Source organism: Ursus maritimus, unplaced genomic scaffold (genome assembly GCF_017311325.1).
Source record: "Ursus maritimus isolate PB19 unplaced genomic scaffold, ASM1731132v1 scaffold_5, whole genome shotgun sequence".
Classification (NCBI taxonomy): Eukaryota; Metazoa; Chordata; class Mammalia; order Carnivora; family Ursidae; genus Ursus; species Ursus maritimus.
In genome coordinates, this window is record NW_024426663.1 from 50,696,673 (window position 1) to 50,719,980 (window position 23,308).

The 23,308-nt window shown below is 40.4% G+C and overlaps 1 long non-coding RNA gene across 1 annotated transcript in view; it reads left to right on the plus strand.

Annotated features, from left to right (window-relative positions):
• The window catches only part of LOC121100722, a 131,045-nt gene that overhangs the window by 32,483 nt on the left and 75,254 nt on the right, over window positions 1–23,308 (plus strand). The window lies entirely within an intron of this gene.

The following is a 23,308-nucleotide window of genomic DNA, read 5'->3' on the forward strand; positions in this document are numbered from 1 at the left end:
GACTGGATTAAGAAGTTGTGGTCCATATATACAATGGAATATTACTCAGCTATCAGAAAGAACGATTTCTCAACATTTGTGCAACATGGACGGCACTGGAGGAGATAATGCTAAGTGAAATAAGTCAAGCAGAGAAAGACAATTATCATATGGTTTCTCTCATCTATGGAACATAAGAACTAGGAAGATCGGTAGGGGAAGAAAGGGATAAAGAAAGGGGGGTAATCAGAAGGGGGAATGAAGCATGAGAGACTATGGACTCTGAGAAACAAATTTAGGGCTTCAGAGGGGAGGGGGTGGGGGAATGGGATAGACTGGTGATGGGTAGTAAGGAGGGCACGTATTGCATGGTGCACTGGGTGTTATGTGCAACTAATGTATCATGGAACTTTACATCAGAAACCAGGGATGTACTGTATGGTGACTAACATAATATAATAAAAAACATTAAAATAATAAATAAATAAATTAAGTAATTAATTAATTTAAAAAAAAGGAAGGTAGAATAGTATTTAAGGGCTTTGAGTCAACTCTCCAACACTCTAAGATACTAGCTGTTACCTCAGGCTCAGTTTACTCCTCTGTACAATGGGGATAAAGTCACCCCAATCTCTGTTCTGAGAACCATGCATGTGAATGCATATGAGTATGTGACGTGGTTGGCATAAGCCAAGCACAGGGTAATTGCCCAGTTCATGGCTCCTGCTGTTCACATTGCTTCTACTCCTCCCCTCCCCACCATCCGTAAGAGAAGACCCTTAACAATTGACTAATGGTCTGACATCAGTACTACTCAGTATCAACAACACCATAAAACCTGATACGGATCCTAAAAACAAGCCTAAAGCCAGACAGTATTTTCTCATTTTCAGAATAGTCCAATGTGGCCCTGAGATAAAAAATTACTTACCCATTTTTCAGAGGAACTCAGCATATGGTTCCTGAAAACAAGGCGCTTTCTGGATACAAAGTCTTATTCACAGACTTCTTTCTGGGGACATTATCTACCCTGAGTCAACACCAGTGTAGGTCCCAGGGTTGCCTTTCTCTATGGATCATCTCAGGAAGGGCTGCTATGTGTATACTATGATTGATGGGGATAGAAGTATGGACATGAAAGAAAGTCACTGACTGGCCTCAAGTCCAGGCTGCTAATTGGTGACAGAATACTTGCCAGTGTTTCTTTTGTACTCTCTCCTTGAGCTGCCAGTATGATTTTGGACATTGTTTTGCTATATTCTGCAAACTTGAGTTAGGAAAGAAGTTGAACCAATTGGTGGTATAGCTGGGTGTATCCTGCCTTATCTACAGGTCTTAAAGGGTTTCTGAGTGCATTAGGATTCTGCTTGTTGCAAGAGACAGAAAACTGAGCATGACACCAGCTTAAGCAAAAAAGGTGAACTTACTGGCCCATATAAATACAAAGTCCATGATTTGGGTGGTTTTAGGGACTTAAATAGCATCCCTAGGTCTTGTTCTTCTTGCCTCTTCTACACATTCTATGAAATCTGTTGCATTCTCAGGTGTGCCATGGTGCTCCCTGAAAGCTGCAGGCTTACATCCTTCCAAGATAAAGTACGACCTGAAAGAGAGGACCAAATCCTCAGCTTGACTGCTGTTGGTCTGAGTTGAGTTAATGTCCCTTCCACAACCAAGGCTAACAGAAGGGAATTCTTTGGTATGCTTAGGCGTGGGCCAGATGTACCCCCCTGGTGAACCACTTGCAGTGGGATTAACTCTACTCAAGTACTTGAAGTGAGAAGAGAGAGAGAGCCCCTAAAAGAAAAAAAAAATGTATACTATTTGTAAAAGAACACTTAATCACCAAAAAATACAGTAATGAAAACTAGCGATGGTGAATAAACTATGTCCCCTTCTCAGCGCTAACACTTGGGAAAAGGAAAACAAGTTGCCTGCCAGGCCGTGAGGGTGTGGAGCGCACAAAAGCCTCCATCCGTTTCTCATGTCATCCTGCTCATCAGTCATTTGCTTTCTTCCCACCTATTTCCTCTCATTTGTGCCAGGGCCCAGAGCTGTCCACTGACGAAAGTTAGAGGTTTGTGAATGAGCAGGGCTTTGGGGGGTGGGAGGGAGGACAGTAGTGGTCTGGGCACAGTAGTATGTGCAGCTCAGTGCTTTTGAAGTTGTTTTCTGCAACTTGGAAAAGAAGACTTCCAAGGAAGTTTGGCTATTTCGGAGGGAGAGAAACATGAGTCTGGATTTGTCACACTCTGTACTATCCCACGAAAATAGAGAGGCAGCGACGCTCACATTTTCCATAATTGAATATTCTGTCCAAACCGCACAAACAAAATGCCACTGATCCATGATCCAGAAAACAGGTGCGGATCTGTTTTTACAGCCATGGAGGCTGATGGCTCTGACCCCTGCCCCTGAAACCAATGACACACGTTTTGGAGTGTCACTTTTTCTGCAAAATGTGCTCTGGCCCTACCGATCGTTGTCTTTGTTGTTGTCGTAGCCACGGCAATTACAGTTCTGTATGGGGCTTAGATGGACCAGTCATCATGTCAAAAGCTTTGTGGGTATTCCATGATTTCAGTGTTACAACATTTCTTTGAATTAGGTGGAGAAACCTGAGGCTCAGGCAGGGTAAGAAACTTGCCCAAGCTCACAGAACATTAAAGGATAGAGTTTGTTTCTAAACCGCCCATGTGCATGACCACCAAGCTCTCTGGCGATGCCGCCCATCCTGTAGCATGTAACAGTAGCAGGCAGGGACAGCAGAACCCTTGCTGTGTGCCAACTGTGGGAACTATGATGTACATCCTAGCACATCCCCACATTACAGATGAGGAAACTGAGGCTCTCAGATGCTCAGGAACTTGCTCAAAGTCCAGAATCTGGCGCTCAAGTTCATGTTCTTCACTGCAAGCCAGTACCACCTATGCCCTTTGAACTTCATCTCACTGTTTAGAAGCCAGCTTTCCTTACTAGACTGTGAGATCTTCAAAGGCATGATCACTGCCTTAATGACCTGGCTTGTAACCGTGCTTAATTAATGTCCTACTTATTTGTTTTTTCAGTGCCAAATACAGTGCTTAACACACAAAAGGTGTTCTCAATATAGAATAAGTGAATGAACAGAAGAAGGTGTCAGAAAGAATCATCTTTCTGTATAGACTGGACATCAGGCAGTCTGTCTTCTAGAAGGTTGAGCCTATAGCCTGTGCTTTGCAAAAGTCAATTCAGTCCAGGTGACTTGATTTCAGGATTGAAATGATGTGGCCTTGGCCGGTCCTCTACAAATATCACAGCACTTCAGTCACTTCCCTGTTGCTGTAATCGCCTTCTATTCAAAACAAAACCAGACAAAACGAAGACTCAGTTATTACATACATTCGTGGAATACAGCAAGACTTACACTTCAAGACCATTCTCTCTGGTCTAGTCTTGGCTAGGTTTTAGCTCTCGTGGCCTTTAACAGTTCTCTGCAGTAATCTCACAGATGTCATAGAAAATGCAGCTGACATAGCAACTAATTCAGCATCCTGGGAACCAGACTGGAAGCTACCCCAGGGCCAAGTATGAGGCACCCTAAATATGTGGGAATTTAACATGAGACCAAAGAAGAAAAGGTAACTTTTCCTAGGAGGGGAGTTCCCTCCAAAAAAATTAAAAATAAAACAAAATAAACCGACTACCCTGAAGCCGACAATGAGAGGAGGCTGTGGTTTCTAGTCAGCTAGACAGGCGAAGAATACAAATAACCAGAGGTGTGTTGGTGAAGAACCTATTTGGAAACCCAACATGAGCCCAATGCAGTATCAAGCCCCTGCTTGCAAAACTCTATTGCAACAAGGCCATGTTCAAACAATTGTGGTTTCTTCGAGATCAGGAGACAGCTGTCCAGAAAAGTGACTCACCAGAGAGGCTAAATATATTGTAGATGTTGCCTTGAGAGCCAGTTATCCACATGTGGGAATGACTTACTCAACCTGTTGTGGAAGTAAGAGATGACACTTGCAGGAAATAAAAGAACTATGTAGTCAGCCATATTCCACTACCATGAACTCAGATCCCAGTGGGAGGATTTGCTTTCTGTTTCTCTGCTGATCTCCACCTTTGACAATGACTCTCTGAGTCCTGTCAGACAGAGGATCATTATCCAGAGACCCCATCCTTTGGCAGTACCTTGGGTTGCCCCGCTCTCAACCTCTCCTCCACCTGGCTTTGTTTGGGTGTTCATTCTCCACGTACGTGTGCAGGGTTCCAGGTGATGAATGTTCACTAGCCTCAGTCAACCATGGTAAATCCATTCTCATTACCAGAGACTGGTTTAAAAACAGGCTAACCTAGCTAATCTGGATCTAATCATATGGCATACGCAGTGGGTCATGAAGGATTTTTCCTCCCTCAATAAAAAGGCATGTGGGAAGAAATACCCAACCTCTTTTGTTGCTAGATATCTTCTGTCTAGTCTGCATTAATTCCTGGAACCATTGTAGCTGTCTTGCTACCACGAGGAATAAGCTTTCCCACATCCTGAGGGCATCATAAAGATGGCAAGCACCTGGACCCTTGCTGACAATATTGTACCACTAAAAAATTCAAACTTGATGATAGACCTCTTGCTGCAGAGATTAACTTCTTGCTCCCGTGAAGTAATTTTCTTGCTCACCTGATATAGGTGAATCTGATCCCTGTTCCAAGGCAACTTTTTATTTTCTTAAATATTCTTATCTTAGCGATTTTAACTAGTGTTTTTAGAGAAAGTGAGGCTACCCTGGTAGACAGTTTCGCATAGACCACATGCACCATCCAAAAATGACTTAAGAATGCATAATCTAAAACAAGAGTTGGTACACCTGTTTTGTAAAGGGTCAGATAGCCTGTTAAAACTTCCATCTTTATGGGCTATATAGTCTCTAGCAAATTCACAATTCTGCCATTGTAGTACAAAAGTCACCATAGACAATACATAAATGACTCAATATGGCTGTGTTCCAATAAGACTTTATTTAGCAAAACAGACAGAGGGCCAGATTTAGCTTGCAGGGTGTGGTTTGCCAGCCATGGTGTACAGTTTCCAAAAAAATGCATCCCTTTACTGTGGAAAACCTTCTGATGGCTTCCTTACCTAACGGAGGCCCTGCCTAACCTGCTGACTTTGTCTGGTACCACTGTTCACCTTCACACCTGCCACTCTGACCTTCTTTTTTTGTTAATCCACAAAATCTTCCCCCTCCCCCACTTTAGGGCCTTGGCATTTGATGGTTCTTTTCCCAGAATGCTTTTTTCTGGCTCTTGTCGTGGTGGCTTTCTTCTCTTCATTCAGGAATAAAAACAAATATCACCTTCTCAAAGAGGCTTCTCCCCCCCATTTAATCTGAACATCCTGCTTTCCCCCAGTCACTTTGCTGTCCATTATCTGCTTTATTTTCTTCTTTGTATTTATTAGTGTCCATCTGTCCATTTACCCACTGTCAACTCTGCCCCCTTAGAAGTTTCTAAGGGCAAGGACCTTAGGTCACCACTCAATTCCCCAAGTCCAGAAATAAAGTAGATTGTACATATCTGTTGATTATTGAATGAATGAAACTCTTGTAAGCTCTTGTTAGCTTAAGAAAATGTTTTTAAAGAGTTTCAAGTATTTTCTTTTTTTTTTTTTAAGGTTTTATTTATTTGAGAGAGAGAGAGAGAGCGAGCATGTGCACAAACGGGGCGGGGGGGGGGGAGGCGCAGAGAGAGAGGGAGAAGCAGACTCCCTGCTGAGCAGGAAGCCCAACGCAGGGCCAATCCCAGGATCCCAAGACCATGATCTGAGGTGAAGGCAGACACTTAACCAACTGAGCCACCCAGGTGCCCCTCAAGTATTTTCTTCAACAGAGAAAGTTTTTTTCTAATTTAACAGTCTACTGATCTCTACAAAATGGCTAATGCATGATTCCCTTTAGAGTTAAATTTTACCTCTCAGTAGCTAAGCATGTTAGAGCAAGACACATAACTAAATGACTAATAGAAATATTCATACTTATTGGTACTTCATGCTGTGAGGCAAGAAGCTTTTAAAAAAGGAGGAGGATACTTTCTTATTTTTTCTACCTACCAAATAATCCTGGAGACACTAAAATGGCCCATTTCTCATGGTGTGTGCTCACAAGCGCTTTCCCTTCCACGAAGAATCAAAGCAGGTAGCTCTGGCCCAGATCCACATCGAGGCCGGAGCCCATATTGTTTCAAGCTTGAACTAGTATGTTTTAGGGAGTCAGGGACTATCTATTTTATTGAATTGTAATAGAGGAGATTCCAAGCTTGTGTGGAAGATCCTTTTGCTTTATAAAATTGCACACATGGTGATTTTCCACCAGGAGTGTGACCATATGAAAAGGCCACTTTATTCTGCTTGCCCATGAGTAACTTCAGCAAAACCTTATAAATACACTTACAGATAAAATTCAACACAGTAAGAGTGGGGAGAGGAGAGTAGGGGTGGAAAGTATCCTTGTTTGGCGCTGTTTTCTAATGTGAGTTAATACTAGATTTTCCAAAGTTTTGGATGATCTTCTCCACACCCCTCAGTGTGTGAGTCAACCCCACCCTTGATGATTGCCTTTCTGGCTGTGGGCCACTTGCCAGCCATCCTCAGACCAGGAAATCTGGTTAAAATATGATCTCTGGCACTTGACTAAATATTTTTTTAAGTCTTCTCATTAAAATCTGTGACTCTCCCTTGAAACCTCCTCCCGAATACTTCTTTTAAAATTCCCTAAGGGATACGGTAGAGAACAAAAATGTCCTTAAGTAAAAGAGAAGAGTCACACAGAAGGAAATGAGAATGACAGATTTCTCATTAATGCTTCCCTTTTTATTGATCTAAAACTTATCCACCCACCTGAAGATCATTCCCAAGTGTTCTTAAAGTCCATGCTCTCAGTTCCTAGCGGAAGCAGGAGTCGTCTTTCTTGCTCAAGGGGTAGAGATTGAGTTAATATGTACATGAACATTAAGGAGGGCACATACTGCATGGTGCACTGGGTGTTATACGCAAGTAATGAATCATGGAACTTTACATCAAAAACTAGGGATGTACTGTATGGTGACTAACATAATATAATTAATTAAATAAATAAATAAATAAAAAATATGTACATGAACATTGGCTATTTCAACTGTCTCCAGCCACCTCTCCTCTGTTTATGACCAGCATCATGAGCCACAGTGAAAAAGGCTGACTGTTTTGGTCCAGCCCTAGCTCCTGCAGAAAGAGCAAACAGAAGTGCATATAAGATAATGTAAATGAGTACAAGGGGCTAGGTGGCAAATGTATGCAAATGGGAACAGCCACTACCCAGTCCTGCCAAGTATGACACACATAAGAATGTTGGCCCAGAGGTGCCAGATCTTGTGATTTTTTTTTAAACAAAATGCGGAAACTGGGGTTACTCTTACAGTTTCTAAATATTGGAGCAAATTTTTAAAAAAAGAAGGGCCCAAGCCAAGTGTGTCCAACAAGGCCAGATTGGGCATGTGGGTTCCTTATCTGAGACCACTCTGTAGCAGTTACATAAATCCCTATGGTGGCTCCAGTGAGCCGGGGTGTCCTCATAAGCATCATCAGCAATTTCCGTGCTGAGAGCCAGGCTCACGGCATGTTCAGGGGCAAGTCCTAAGCTGCAGGCACCAAATTTCCTCCACCCTTCTTGACCATGACCAAGGAAGTCCTCTCCTCTGCTTGGCTCTTTCCCCAAGCTTTGTGGTACATGAGAGCAGGGTACATAAATGGGGTTGACTATTTGAGATCATCAGCCTCTTTGCCATCATGATTGGCATCCAGGGTGGTGGGAATGAAAACATGATTTCAATCACCAAAGAATTTTTTTGGTATATTGAAATGGTGGGCTTCTCGGTCTAAATTTAGACCTCCACTCAAACCCTTGCAATTTTTTTTTTCTTAGACTCCAGCCAAACATGAGCTTCAAGTTAATGTATATTTTGTTTTTCCAATCTTGTCCCTGGTTCCTAGAATCAAAGGCAAAATATAAGATAAAAACGAAGACCCAAGAATATCTTTCATCGGCATAGCGTATGCTTTCATTTAGTTAGAAGCTCATGTTTTCTTTACTTATATTGCCTTTGAAGAGCTATGATTGAAGATAAAGACAAATAACTTTTGTTAAACTAGGATTTATATTTAAAATACTTACTCACATGTCGTGAACCTAGAAGTGCCAACAAGTTCTTCATTGTCAGTATGTCGATTCCTACACCTCGCTTTTCTCTAGCAATGCCTTGTGTGCCTTTCTCCTCTTTGGAGTTGAGAATGGAACTCCCTCCAGAAAGCAGCATTTGTCCCCGGAGGGCGCCCTGCAGAGGGCACCAATGTGGCCATGACAGAGCAAGGAATTCTCCCATGCTTGACCTTACTGCCTGCTTGACCCTACTGCAATTTGGCCAGCCACTGAAGAGTTCTGTTTGTCTCACTCTTTGTTTTGGGACTCCCTCCAATCCACAGTGCTCAATTATTTTGATCTGGTTAAGTACCGCTCATAGGGATCTCGTGTTGCTTTTGCTTTGAGCTGTGTATCTCTCTCTACATATATTTTAAGTTCCTTGAAAGTCTTTTTCTCATTATTAAAAATAGGGAAAACTGACAGCAGCAAATGGATTGCCAGATTTTAATCCACATCTAGAGTTAACCACTGTAGATATGTTCATTTATTTCCTTAAAATGTTAAACACAGATAACACTTTCTCTTGTTTCTGTGACACCATCTATTATAAAACACACTGTGGATTTAATCTGTGCTCTTAGAACTTCATGAAGCTGGTTCCTTCTTGTCGCAGCTTATCTTAACTCTGATGTCATCAGCTCAGAGGAACCTCCTTTCTGACCTTTCCTAAAGTAATCATCCTTTCCCCTGCCCTGCATCTCTTGTACTCTGTATTATTCCCCCTATTCTCTTTAATTCTTAAGACTTAATACTCTCTGAAATTGTCTTGTGTCTCTACTTGGCTATACAGTAACAACCCACCAGAACATAAGCTCAGGAGAGCATGAACTTTCTGTCTTTTTCACTGCTGTAGTTTCAAAGCCTAGAACAGTGCTTCTGATCTCTTCTAGAACAGCTAAAAGGATGATACAAAGATTTTTTTTTTAAAGCAATGAATCTGCAAGGACAGGAATAAAGGGAGAGAAAAAGAGTGTAATGGAGCTGAGGGCTGGTATTAGAAAAAGTAAATGTAGTGCTACTGTGTTCCTATATCAACCCTACAGGGTCCTGGCAAATCCGTGTTCCCACAGCCTACACCCAAACTCTGATTTAGTACCCTTTTATTTGGATGGTACTGATTCTGGCTTTGGTTTAAGGATCATGATCTTAAATATATTTTCCTGCCAGTAAAAAGATGAAAGTATCAATTTCTTTAACCTCATCTTACCAGAGATAACTGCTGTTAACATTTTAGCAAACTTCGAACCTCGTTTCTATACATTTTTTTTAATAACACAAGGAAGATTGCTCTAATCTAAATAGACACTGATGCTGTTGGCAAACTAATAAGGTTGGCTTAGGTTTTTTGCCTTTTTGATCCACCAGAGTGTACTTAATGAAAAACTCAAGTCACTAATGTAAAAGAAATCCAGAGGCCAAATGGAAAATGGGTAAAATTCCTATTAATTTATATTTTTAATATCTCTTACTCATTGTGGCCTATTAGAAGCGACACATGATTAAAACCAGATTATTTCCTAGTACCCATCTCTGGTTCTACATCTTTCATCTGAACGTATTACTTCTCAGCTTGTGACACACACGTTAGTGGCTGGGGAAATGATTATAATGTCATTAAAGATGGTGGCTTCAGAGAGAAAATAACCAGCAGGGATAAAACCTAAGCCACAAAGCTCCAGTGTTGAGGCAAAGCCACAAAGTTCCAGTGTTGAGGCAAAGCCACAAAGTTCCAGTGTTGAGGCAAATCTCATTGGGAAGAAAAGAAAGAGGTCAGGGTAAGACTGTGTGAGCCCATAAATGCAAACTGGGTTAAACCCTTTTTTGTATAATCTCTGAAACTATAGACTGGCAACCTTCAGGGTGACAAAAATGGGAAGCTCAAACTATTGCCCGTCTTTGAAGTACACAGAATAATTTTGGGAAATGGAGCTATAGCCAGATGAATTTCTGAAAACCAAATTCTATCAAAATAACTTATTTATTTTATAACTTTGGGTCTAGTGATTAAGGGTGGTGTAAGTGATCTTTAAATGGTTGTGGTATTTCTTAGTGAAAAGAAAAACTTGGTTGATATTCTTTAGGAAAATGGCTGAGGTTTTAAACAATTCTCATGTGCATTCTCAGTGTCTTCTCAATAGTGGGGCTTCCTGGATTGTCTCAACTTTCCACACTGATAATGAGTGTTGATCAGTCTTCTCCTACTGGGAATAATGTAATAAGACCTTATTGGATGACTTCCTTGCAGAAAACAGCTTTGAACCTTGACATAATCCAAAAAGCTGGAGATATTGGGGAGTGAACAGAAGATGCACTCTAGTAGTGAGTACACATTTGGGAGTGGATAAGAGAGGAGCTATGTAAATGAAGTTCCCATGTTCACGGCTTAGGTAGGCTAAGAGCAGTGGTGCAAGGCAGCAGGGGTGCCTGTGAAAAAAGACAGTGTCTTTCTGGCCAGGGAAACCAGAACACACCACAAAAAAAAAAAAAAATGGGGGAATCATCACAAGGAGAGATCTAGAGAATTTCCAAATTCTGTTTGTCCATATCTCTAGCTGACTGTTAAAGTATGCATGCGGGGTTAAGGGCACCTGGGTGGGTCAGTTGGTTAAGCATGTGACTTCAGCTCAGGTCATGATCCCAGGGTCCTGGGATGGAGCCCCCACATCAGGCTCCTTGCTCAGTGAGGATCCTTCTTCTCCCTCTCCCTTAGTTCCTACCCTCGCTCGTGTGCTCTCTCTCTCCCTCTCTCAAATAAGTAAATGAAATCTTGAAAGAAAAAAAAAAAAAAGAAAAACTATGCATGCAGGAGTAGAGATTCAAAGCAAGTCAGCTGAAGACAAGAGACCAGTTGGGACTGCAGCTACTACCCAAGAAACAGCGTGAGGTTTAAGTTCATAAGACAATTGCTAGCTAAAATGAAACAAATACCAGAGGGAAGTAACAAGCGTCCAGAATCTATACAACTAAATATTCACAATGTTAAGAATACAATCCAAAATTACTCCACATACAAAGAATCAAGAAAATGGAGCATGTTCTCAAGAATAAAGAAAGTCAATGGAGTCTGACCCCAGAATGAACCAGAAAATGGAACTAAAGGGCCACAATTTTAAAATGGTTCTTACAACTTATCCTATATGATGCACTTCATGATGGATGAAAAGGCATGAGGTCTCCTCAGAGAAATAGGAACAATAAAAAAGGATGAAATGAAATTCTAGAACCAAAAAAATGTAGTATCTGAAATAAAAAAAAAAGTTAACTGCTCACTTAAGATTTGGAGACATGGAAGAAAATAACAAGTAAACTTGAAGATAGATCAACGAAAATTATCCAATGTGAATAACAGGAGAAAAAAGAAATAAAAGAATGAAGTCTCAGAGACCTATTAGATAATATCATATAATCCAATATATGTGTAATGTGTAAATGGAATTGCATAAGGCGAAGGGAGAGAGAATGGAAAAGTGATAATATTTGAAGAATTAATGACCAATAAATTACTAAATTGAATTAAACACAGATATAAAGATACACGATGATCAATGAAAACCAAGCAGAATAAACCTGAAGAAGCCCTCACTAAGGCTCATCATAGTCAAATTGTTGAAATCCCAGGATAAAAAGCAAACCTTGAAAGCAGTAAGAGAAAAACAGCCCATAACATTCAGGGAAACAGTGAGCTGATTACTGATTTGTGTCTCGATAGAATTATGGAGGCCAAAAGAGGGTAGAGTGCTACCTCTAAAGTGCTAAGAGAGAATATTAATGGTCAAATCATAATTCATTACCCAGTATATATATCCTACAAACTGAAGGCTGATGACATTTTCACATAAAACAAAACTAAAATAAATTGTCACCAGCAGACCTGATCTTGATGATCATCTAAAGGAAGTACTCCAGGATGAAGGGAGATGATACAAGATGGAATTTCAAATCCTAAGAAAAGAATGAAAAGCTTTAAAAAGGGTAAATAGGTAAATGCAAAATACTTTCATAATTTTTGCTTTTTTCCTCTTAATTTATTTACAAACCATAGAGCAATTTAAAGCAAAATTTGTAACATTGATAGGTGGGGTTTGTAAGGTATGGAGATGTAACACAACCAACTACTTTAGCACAAAGGAAGGGAGAGTGGTTATGGCCCTCTAGGGATACAACATTTCCACACTTTACCTGAAATGGTACAATACTAACTGTACATAAACAGAAAATAGTTAAGGATGTATATTGTAATCCTCAGGGCAACCACACAAAATAATAATAATAATAATAATAATAATAATAATAATAATAATACAAAGAAATATAGCTGAAAAGCCAGAGATCCAAGGTATTTATGTGAGGATAACATGAGAACTTACTGCCATTCTTGATCGATGTCCTCTAACCATTTCTTGAGTTAAACGATTATTATTACTATTAATGGTGTTCTTCATTAACAAGTAAAGTATAGCTCAAGGCGTGACTAGAGAACATCAGCTATCTTCCTTCATCTTTAATATTTTGCATTATAGATACCGAAAGCAAAGGCAACAGAAGCAAAAATACACAAGTGGAACTACATTAGACCAAAAACATTTTGCAGAGCAAAGGAAACCATCAACAAAATGAAAAAGTGACCTACGGAATGGAAGAAAATATTTGCAGATCATGTATCTGATAAGGGGTTAATATGCAAAATATATAAAGAACTCCTACAACTCAACAGAAAAAAAAATCTGGTTAAAAAAATAGTCAGAGAAGGGCACCTGGCTGGATCAGTCAGTGGAGCATGCAATTCATGATCTCAGAGTTGTGAGTTCGGGCCCCACAGTGGGTGTAGAGATTACTTAAAATCTTCTAAAAAATAAAATGCCTAAAAAAATGGGCAGAGGATCTGAGCAGACATTTTTCCAAAGAAGATGTGTACATGACCGGGTACATAAAAAGATGCTCCACATCACTAATCATCAGGGACGTAGGAATCAAGACCACCTCATCCCTGTCAGATTGGTCAATTTCAAAAAGATAAGAAATCACAAGTGTTGGTGAGCATGTGGATAAAAGAGAATGCTTGTGCACTATTTTTGGGATATAAATCAGTGTAGCCACTGTGAAAAACAGCAGGTATTTCCTCAAAAAATTAAAAATAGAAATAGCATATAATCCAGTCGTTCCACTTCTGGGTATTTCTCTGAGGGAAATGAAATCACTATCTCAGAAAGGTCTCTGTACCCCTATGTTCATTGAAGCAATATTTACAATAGCCAAGATACAGAAACAGTGAAAGGTCAATGGATGAATGGATAAAGAATATGTGAGATATAGATAAATAGAGATACATAATGGATTATTATTTAGCCCTAAAAAGGTGGCAGTCTTGCCATCTGTGACAATATGCATGGACCTTTAGTGCATTATGCTAAGTGAAATAAATCAGAAAAAAAACCCCAAGATTTCACTAGCTTATGGTAAAGGCAAAGCAGGACCGTCATTTTAGAAAGGAGAAAACTATGCAGAGAATAATTGATTGTTCCCCCCCAAAAAGTAGTTCAAAGAATCTCACCCAAAACCCAGTCTGTGCACCTCAGCTGCCCATCTGAAATGGCATAGAGGGATCTCCTCTCCTGGAGACTATGCTGAGGAAGGCCTAGTCTCAGGGAAAGAATAGAGAGATTATAGGAAAAATAAGATCGGAAATACAGCACATATGTATGTGGAAGAATATTATATTATTAACCACTAACACAAGTTGATGATACTAACTTGTTATTTTCTCAAGGCAAAAATCACAACTTTTAGGGAAAGTGGAAGTAATCTGAACATAGGGCCCCTTTCAGAAATGAGGCATGACCATCTCCATCAGGACCCTTAGGGCGAACAGCTTTTTTTGCCCATATATTCAATACCATTCAGTACCCATCTCTTTGGGATGGCCTTTGAGGAATCTTAAAAGTATTTTACCACTAATGATCTTTTATTCGTGGCAAAGAATAAATTTCTTTTTTGTGATTTGAAGCTCAAGTAAATGGAATTTGGGGGATATTCTATATAGGAATTAAAAACTTAATAAGCTAGATATAACAAATTCTTAAAAAGTAAACTAATGAATCATTTAACACTACATCAAAAACTAATGATGTATTACATGTTGGCTAATTGAACATAATAAAAAAAGTAATCTATAACAATAGATATTTGAGCTGGCCACCAATTTTTCTTTTATGACTCACTGTGAATTTATTGGGCATGGGGAAGGAGATAGTTCTGGAGGGCATGAGTTGATTATAATTTTTCAATAGATAAAACTTCATATGTTTTCATATTTTGCTGTGACTCTTAAAATATCTAGGTGACTGAAATAGAATGAGTCACCACTGATCAAGAGAGGAAAATCAAAGGGAAATATGGGCTTGAAATTTTTTATTCACCATCAATGGGAGAGGCTTATAGAGTCTACTGGAGCATTTGTCTAGCTGACTAGATCACTTTAAAAGCTCAGGTCCTGGGATTCATCGAAAAGTTCCCAAAGAAAAGGGGAGGGTGGTGATTCATGCATGTTCTTTAGTCCCTTTTGTAAGCTGGGCCTTCTACTGGAGGCTTTCTATTTGTGATCTCATTTAATCCTCAAATCAACTAAATGAGGCAGATGGCATTGTACCCATTATACAGAGGAGGACACTGACTGTTTCAAAGTCAGACAGGAAGTAGGAGAACCATAAAGTGGGCAAGTCTACCAGACACTAAAGGCCATCCTCCCCCCAGTCTTCTAAGTCCATTTGCTCATCTCCTCGTTGACAATACACTCTCCTTCTTGGCCATCTGCCATCTAAAATGATTTTGAGAAGCCCGGTGTTGCAATATAACCACCTTAGAGATACTGCAAGAAAGATTCAGGGGCATTTCAGAATTTCAATTAAAAGAAACCTCATTTGATGGATGGAATTCAAGGTTATAAATGCTAACTGTCTTAAATACTCTCATCTTAAGGCAGATCACCCTCCAAGAGAGGGCAGTCTATGCTTCTAGATGGTCAAGTCCCTGAATTTTTAATACCCAAGAAATCTTGCCAAGTGATGTAACCAGGAAGCTTCTCAAATATTAGAATGAAAATGACCTAGGCATAGGAGGGGTTGTTTGCTAGGTGGCTGGCTAAGTTAAAATACAATTAAATAAAAGTCCTTTCTCAGAGTTTTTATCACATAACTTATGTTGAAAATCTTTGCCCCATTGTTCTCATCTAGTACAGCAGGAAATCTCTTCTGTCTGTGCCAATGAAAAATGCCTCAGTCCAAATATCGGACACATGTGGCTTTATGCCAGTGGTTCTTGTCTCCATCAAATGTAAAGTCCACTTTTATGAAAAATAACCACTTATTTACCATCTTGTATAGAAATTCATAGGTTATATAACTCATATAAAATTGACAAGATCAATATAATGTTCTATATATAATGTAAAAGAAAAATCATTTTTAATAACATTTCATTGGTAAAAATTTCAGGCATGGCAACACTAGAAGACATTTTTTAAAAGACACAAAATATTACCATTAATGCTATCACTAACAGTGTTGGTATTACCACGAATGCCACAGCCTCCATATAGCCCAATGCAGGTGTGTATATGGTTGACACAAAAACCACTTACTCATTGCTGTATGTAATGCAATTGTTTTTGTACCTCCAAATGATGAAAACCTCTTGGCAAAGTTCCAAAGAAATCAAAACACAATCTCCTTTGATATTTTCTTTTACAGTAGTGGCATTCCTAGAAGATTGAGACTGCATTAAAACTGTATAAAAACATTTCGTGATTATGGTTAAAAGAATTGGTTTTAGGCTGCAGGATGTCTGCCAGGACAGTTCTTTGCTGTATAAGACTATCTGATTCAGCTTCCCTGGTCCCACTCTGTAAATATCAGTCACATTACCTCCATCACTGGAACTAGCAAAAATGCCCCCCCAACCCATTTCTGGAGAGGTGGTCTTGACTTCGACAACCGCTGCTTTCTTCACCTTAGTTCTTGAAAAGCTATCTGTGTAAATCTAATTTTCCTACTTGAATCTGAATTTCCACATACTAAGTTGGGTAAACTGCGGAGCATTTTTTTTTTTTTAAAGCCGCACTGTTTTCTTTGTGGCATGAACAAAGGTGTTCCTGATTCACTCTAAGTAATTTTCTTGGCTCACCCTAGGTGGTGACATAGGACACTGTTCACGAATGTAACTCAAGAGAGAATGCAGTTACCGTACGCGTGTACACAAGCGGGTAAACAAAGAACAGGTGGACCGCAAGTATGATGAAGACGCACTGGCGGAGGTAGTGGAGACTCAGCTGACTCAAGGGCTGGGCACAAACCCTTGGCCGTCTCACCTGTTGGTGGGGTTGAATCAGGGAAAAGGTGAGCCCAGGGAAGAGTGGATGTCAGTAGTTGCTAGGAGGCTGAATGTGTGTGAAGGAAACAAAGGTTGTGAGTCAGGGTAGAGTGTGAATGTGTAAATGTTAACAAGGGTTAAGTCGTCCTGTTACAGGCCAGGTGAACGTGACAAGGCTCAGAGAGCTCCCTGCTAGATAGGGCTTCCTGAATTCAATTCTCTGGGATTGGGATCTTGAACTGGAGGGAGCTGTCGGTGGATGGCACAGAACTGTATTTTACTCATCATCCCAGAGGGGTAGCAACGCATGGTTGATGGGCTTCCTTCCGCCACGGTGTCCCGACAACTTCTGCTACCTTTACGCCTCTGGAAAGCCAAGTGGCTTCAGCTGTGTGAGGCAGACATCTGTTCACCATATTGCCTGTGCCATCCTAGTGTCCGTTTCCCTGTCCCTTTGGGAGGAGTGGTGGGCATGAGTCCACACAGAAATGCTGGCTGGCCAGGAAAGGCCACCTTCCAAGTTGCCCAGGCTTGAGCTTCCCTCAAGCTGAACATGCACGCCTCAGCCTCGCTGCATTTTGCATACCCACCTCAGATTCCCTGCCTTACAAGGGCTCCAAAAATCAGGCCCAGGCAGACTCGAACGCCGATTCATCTGCAGTTCACTAGGCAATGTGCCCGGTGTCATTTGAGCTAGCTGTAGGGCAGCCAATTTTTTTTTTTTTTAATGACAAGATTGCCCAGGCTTTCAAATCCCATTATGAAACTTTTTATCCTTTACTCAGAACTTTTTTTTTTCGTAATCTGTCATTTTAGTTTGATGGAAAGAGGTGTTGAGGAGAAATACTTGGAAGTTTATTCCATGGGGCCAGATGATGCGGTGAGTCACAATCACTGAACACATGTGGGGAATTTGCCGTTGTTCCCATTCTTCTCTGTCCTGAAACGCTTCATGACTGACAATCACTGGCTCTGAGAGAAGCCAGCCCTGGCGGGGAGAAGAAGAGGCAGGACTGATTCCCAGGACAGTGTGGAAGTGGATGAGAACAATAGGGAAGAGAGGCCTACCCAGACCCTGCCTCAGGGCCCCCCCACCACCCTTGGTGACAGAAAACACGGAGGGCTGCTGGCTAACTCTGCCCTGCCATGCATTCAGGAGCCTGCAGGGATGCAGCCAGTCTGTTATTAGAAACAGTTACCAGCCAACAGCAGGGTTCCGCCTGGTGCTTCGCTGTGGTTACGCATAACTTCCGGGCTGCAATACGATCCTCTTCACACCAAGGGGCATATACAATACAGAACACATACCATAAGTCAGAACGTGGGCCTCAAAATTGGCTTCAGGAGAAACACTTACATACTTTCCTGACCATCCTCTTTGGTCTTGACAGCTGTGAGGGAGCTCTTCTCTCCTCTCAGCTTATCTAGAGAAAGCCGTAGGTGATGTTACAGCCTGGTACCCGCATCTTCTCAAGTGGTCACACACATTGAGTGTGCTGTGAGCAGTGGGTGCAGGATTCTTGAAGCCCTTAGCCTCATGAAGGCCAGAAAGTTAATAATCTTCACAGCTGTGGCCAGCACCTAGTGTGGTGCCTGGCACACAGTAGGAATGAATCAATACGGAAGAGGTAAAACTGAATGGATGCGCCATTCCTTCCTCATCCCACCGCTTCTCCTTACCTCCCCCATCCAGCTCCACCCCACTTCCCTTTCTCCGAAAAGCTGTGTCCATCAGTATAAAATGTAGTCATGAAACAGAATTAGTCAGTGTTAAATGACTAAGAGAAGCAGTGTCAATATTGGTTAGGAATATGGACATGGGGATTGGGAAAACCTGAATTTAAATCTTACCCTCTTCCACTTGTTAGTTGGGTGACCTTGGACAAACTGTTAAATATCTTGCCTATTTCCTCATCTGGCAAGTGGGATTAATAATAGTACCTATCCACACCTTTGTTGTAAGGATTAGAGACGATTCATATGAAGTGCTTAGCACTCCGTTTGGGACTTGAGTATTCACTACATGTTAGCTGCTTTTATTCTGTTCCATAGGCTCATTAGCATTATGTGGGAATCAACCCAGCTAAGTGAGCACAGTTAGGCTTGTGCCTCTCTGAGGAAAATTGCTATCTCATCCATCTCTGGAGCAACTGGAATTATCTTTGTACCAATTTGAACATTGATTAGCTTGGTTGCTATGGTTACATTACTTAACCTTTTGGGCTTCAGTTTCTTCATTGTTGACGGAGGTGGCTGCTCTGTCTACACTCAAAGATAATCACATGTGAAAGTGGTTGGAAAGGATCCTAAAGAGTAACTTTGAGTTTTTGTTTATGCCATCGTCTAGATGCCTAACATTTAAGGGTTAGGTGAGGGAGTGGGGAGAGATATAAAAGTCAGGAGGCACTTTAAAAGGTACATCTAAAGGCATTTATCTCACGTTTATTGACTCATGCAACGATGAATTGAAGGATTCATGATTTAGACTAATTAAGGCAACTACTCTAGCTGGTCTAGATCAGTAAACATGTCGTCTTTGGAAAGTTAAATAAGTCACATGACCTCCATTTTCGTTCCAGCCATCCTGCATGGTGTCCAAATCATTTTTCTTTTTAGGGATTAGACACTTAGTAGTTAACTTGGGGCACATTTTCCACCAGCATGCAGTTTTCCATTCATTTGCAGTAAAGAACGGAAAAGAAATGGCAAAGAAGGGAAAACAGTGCATACAATCAATCGTCTTTATAATTATGCCCATGTTATTAGAGCATACCGTGTCATTTAGGATTTTTGGACCCAATTCCAACATAGTGGAAGGGGTTCTCCTCTCCCACAACGTCAGCAATTCTCGGATGTCATCTGGGTGTCTCAGAATTCAGGTCCGTTCTGACACTACCTAGAGATAGCATCAGATTCCAGAAGTGAAGGGCACAGTCATATAAGACTGCCTTCCCACCCTCTGTGTGTCATGCAAGTCACAATCCCTGGGCTGTGACCTGTGCTTCTGATTGGCCCGCTACAGATTGGAAATTCCAACAACCCACTCCTTAGGTTCAATCAATTTGCTACAGTGGCTGACAGAACTCAGGGAAACACTTAGATTCACCAGTTTATTAAAGTATATAAATAATATAAATCATCAGCCGGATGAAGAGATTCATAGGGGTTTAATCCATAGGAGGATTAATAACGAGGCATCCATTTTATTTTTATGGCTCTGAGGCATTTTCACAAACTGTGAATGAAAACCAAATATATCTGTGAGATATATATTTGGTCATTTAAATAATTATATCAAATCTTTAAATAATTATTTTGCACCATGTTAAGCATTTTCGCCTAAATAATCTCACTTAATTCTGGCCTGTAGGGTAGATACATTATCTCCATTTTACATGGGAAGAAGAAATTAAGGTTTACAGAGGTTAAGTAACTTGGCCAAGTCACACAGTTATGAATTGCAGAACATTGACCCTTTTTTAATGTCTGCTTTTTCTTATTTTGTTTCCTCAAGTTTGGTTGAGTGTCACTGACCACCCCAGGTCATCACCTCTGTGGTGACAGAGCACGAGGTAGAGTGACATTTGGAGCCCTGGATGACTCAGGTTGCCATTAATCTCCCCTTGAACTGGCAAAAATTCAAGAATGAGCTTATGCCGTTGGCACTTAGTCTATGGAATCCATTGCTGGCGATCCAAGTCTCTCTGTACTGATAAAAGATTCTACTCTTGAATACCATCAGTCCCTTAATCACTGCAGTTATCTTGGGTGACCTTTCATCAATTAGCCTACTGCTTTGTTTCCTTTATCATCATTTATGAAGCATGTACTATAAACAAAGCCCATCCATATTGGGCATGTGGGATCAGACAAAGATTGTCCCTGTCCCCCAAGAACAGCTGCTCTAGGGAAATTGGCATACATCAGTGGGTAGGCAGATAGGTAGGTAAGTAGGTAGACAGGCAAGACAGTGACAAATACAAAACAAAGGCCATAATAATGTGCTGTGAGAGCAGGGAAGGAAGTGTGACTAATTCCAGTTTAAGGCTGGGGATCTGCAGAGGCAGATAATGTGGCTTTGGCAGAAGATGTGGAGTGAATCTGGTCAGAAAAAACTATCTTGACTGTCAAACCCAGAGATGGCCATCATGTCCCTCTTTTTCACTGAGCCAAGGAATAGTATGAGTTCCCTTCTCCCTACCACCAAGGGATCATCACCAGTTCAAGATAATTCATTGAATGTGGGATGAATTCTCTTGGCCAGCCATGTCTTACTCCTTTAGTGACTCCAAAGGCAGGAATGTTAAGCCAAGTAATAGGGAAGTGGATGCATACCAAGAGACTCAAGTAGATGGCCATTTGGGTTCAGAGAGGAGCTTCCAATAAAAATAAAGCACACAGCATGTAACTACCTACTTACAGAAATGTCCTTGGGAACTCTTAGCTCATTTCCTACCTTTCACTTACCCAAACATCTCTTAATGCTTTATCTACAGAGACATTTGTTTTCACCTATTTGGTGAAGGGGTTTTTGCTAGATGCACAATGATGTACGAGATATGGCTTCTGTCTTCAAAAAGCCATCAACTAATGGGAGTAAGAAGACCGAAGTTTAGAAAACTCTATACAAGTCCATATAATCAAAATGTCATCTGCACAGGCATTTTGAAGTCCTCCACTATCCCATCTACTACAAAGTGAACTGGCATGAAAAAATTCTGGGTCTAAAATGAAGAGTCTGGTCTCAAGGGAAAGATTCCCACACAAAAAGATGACATTTTCCCCTCAAGCTTTTTCAGCTTTTTTTTCTATCTATATGATCCCAGAATCAAATTAGTTTTGGGATACATCCACAATTTCTCTTTGAATTTAGCAGCATTATATACAGTAATCACAGTTGATCATCTTATTTGAATAGTGAATGTAAAAGTAGGAGAAAAACATGACCAGACAAAAAATTCCTCTTAGGTATTAATGTTGGAGCCAAATGGAATAAATAACTTTTATATCTGACCCTGCACATGTAGAAGACAAATAGAGAACCTGTATTTTCAACTAATTTAAATAGAAGATGGAATTGAAACAGAAAGCCAATAACCAAATTAGTCATCTTGTGACAAAGAAAATGTAACCTGCTTCATTATTGTAATGGCAAACATCAGTGGAGTAGAAAATTGACCAGTCTTCTTATATTAGATAAAGAAAATGTTGGTTGCCAGGGAAGCTCTGCTTATAAAAGCCTTGACTAAATACTCTATAATGGATTAGAGCCTTTAAGGTCTCATTAGCACATCACTAATAGAAGTTGTCAAAGCCATATTAAATAACATTGAAAGTTGCAGTATTGCTGCTATTGACAGCAAACGTTGAGATCAAATTTAAAATTCCATAATATTTAAGGTAAACCTATTTGGTTTTGGAGATATTTGACACAGAATGTGAACTATACCCAAAATTAAATAGAACATTGGAAAATAAATAAATAAAAATAAAAGATGTCAGTCAAAGAGAGAAAGAGTTATCTCTTGTATCCAAAGCAAATTATCTTCCCAGATAAGTCACCTGATTGGCCGAGTCATGGATCAGGAAGTGTGATCCTAGCTTCATCAAACCAGATTGCAATTAAGACTCTACCGTCTGAGCTACGTATTTTAAAATATCTTCATTAAAAATCTTCCTTTTCATACAACGTGCTATCATCATGTTCACTCATTGTGGTTTTAAGGTCTCATAGTGGTGTGAATTAAATGCAACAGCAAAAGTAAAACAAAAGCACAACATGGAGAAAAAGAGTATTCATCAGTAGCAGTATGCATGAGGGTAAATGCTCAGCATGCCTGCACTCAGATCATTTCTATTAAAATGGAATGTGCCACCACAGCATTCCAGTCCCTTTCCAACCTGTAATTAATGTGTGTCTTCTTCGTGGCATGAAACTAAAAATGGTCTCAGAGGTGAGCAACAGGCATTTCAGAGCATGGCAAATGGAGCAGCACAGGGCTGTGAGGAGAACCGCAGTACCACCATTTTCTTTTCTTCTCACCAAAATGTCCTAAGTGGAGCCACCTCCCCACAGGCAGGTAGTAGAGGGTATGGAGATGCATTTTAGACAGGGAAAAGGCACTGTATGTATAGATGTTTATATTAGGTGTTGATTCGCATATGTTACTGTCTTTTGTTTCACTCCTGAATGTTTTACTATAATTAATGTATTCATTTTCTGTATTCATTCCCAGGGGCATGTTGCAGTGGGCATAATTTTAAAAATTGAAGAAATTCATTAAACAAATAATTAGCTGAAGTTGATAAAATAGATTAATTTAAATGATTGAAAATACCTAGTACCAGCTCTCAATAAAATGATTCTCTGAGGGGAAAAAAAAAAAAATCACACTGTTAAAATTCCAGCCTCAGATTGCCTCTTGATTAATCTAAAAATACAAGGTTGGCTCTGAGCCTGGAAGGTTGGCAAGTGGAGCTTTGATCACCCAAGATAGGCAGGGGATTCCAGAGCTGGGGGCCCCCTGCCAAACATGCCCTGTCTCCAGTTGCCCTCCTTCTAAATTGGGGATCCATTAGCAGAGACTCACAGTGGATTTCAGCTGTCATAATTTGGGTATACAGAGAGAGTTTAACTTGAGTCAGGGTGGGGACTCAGCACCTGAGGTTGTGAACAGGTTGGAATTTTAGGTAGAGTTCAAGTTGAAAGGAGAAATGGAAAAACTTACTTTAGTTGGAGGTTGGGTAGA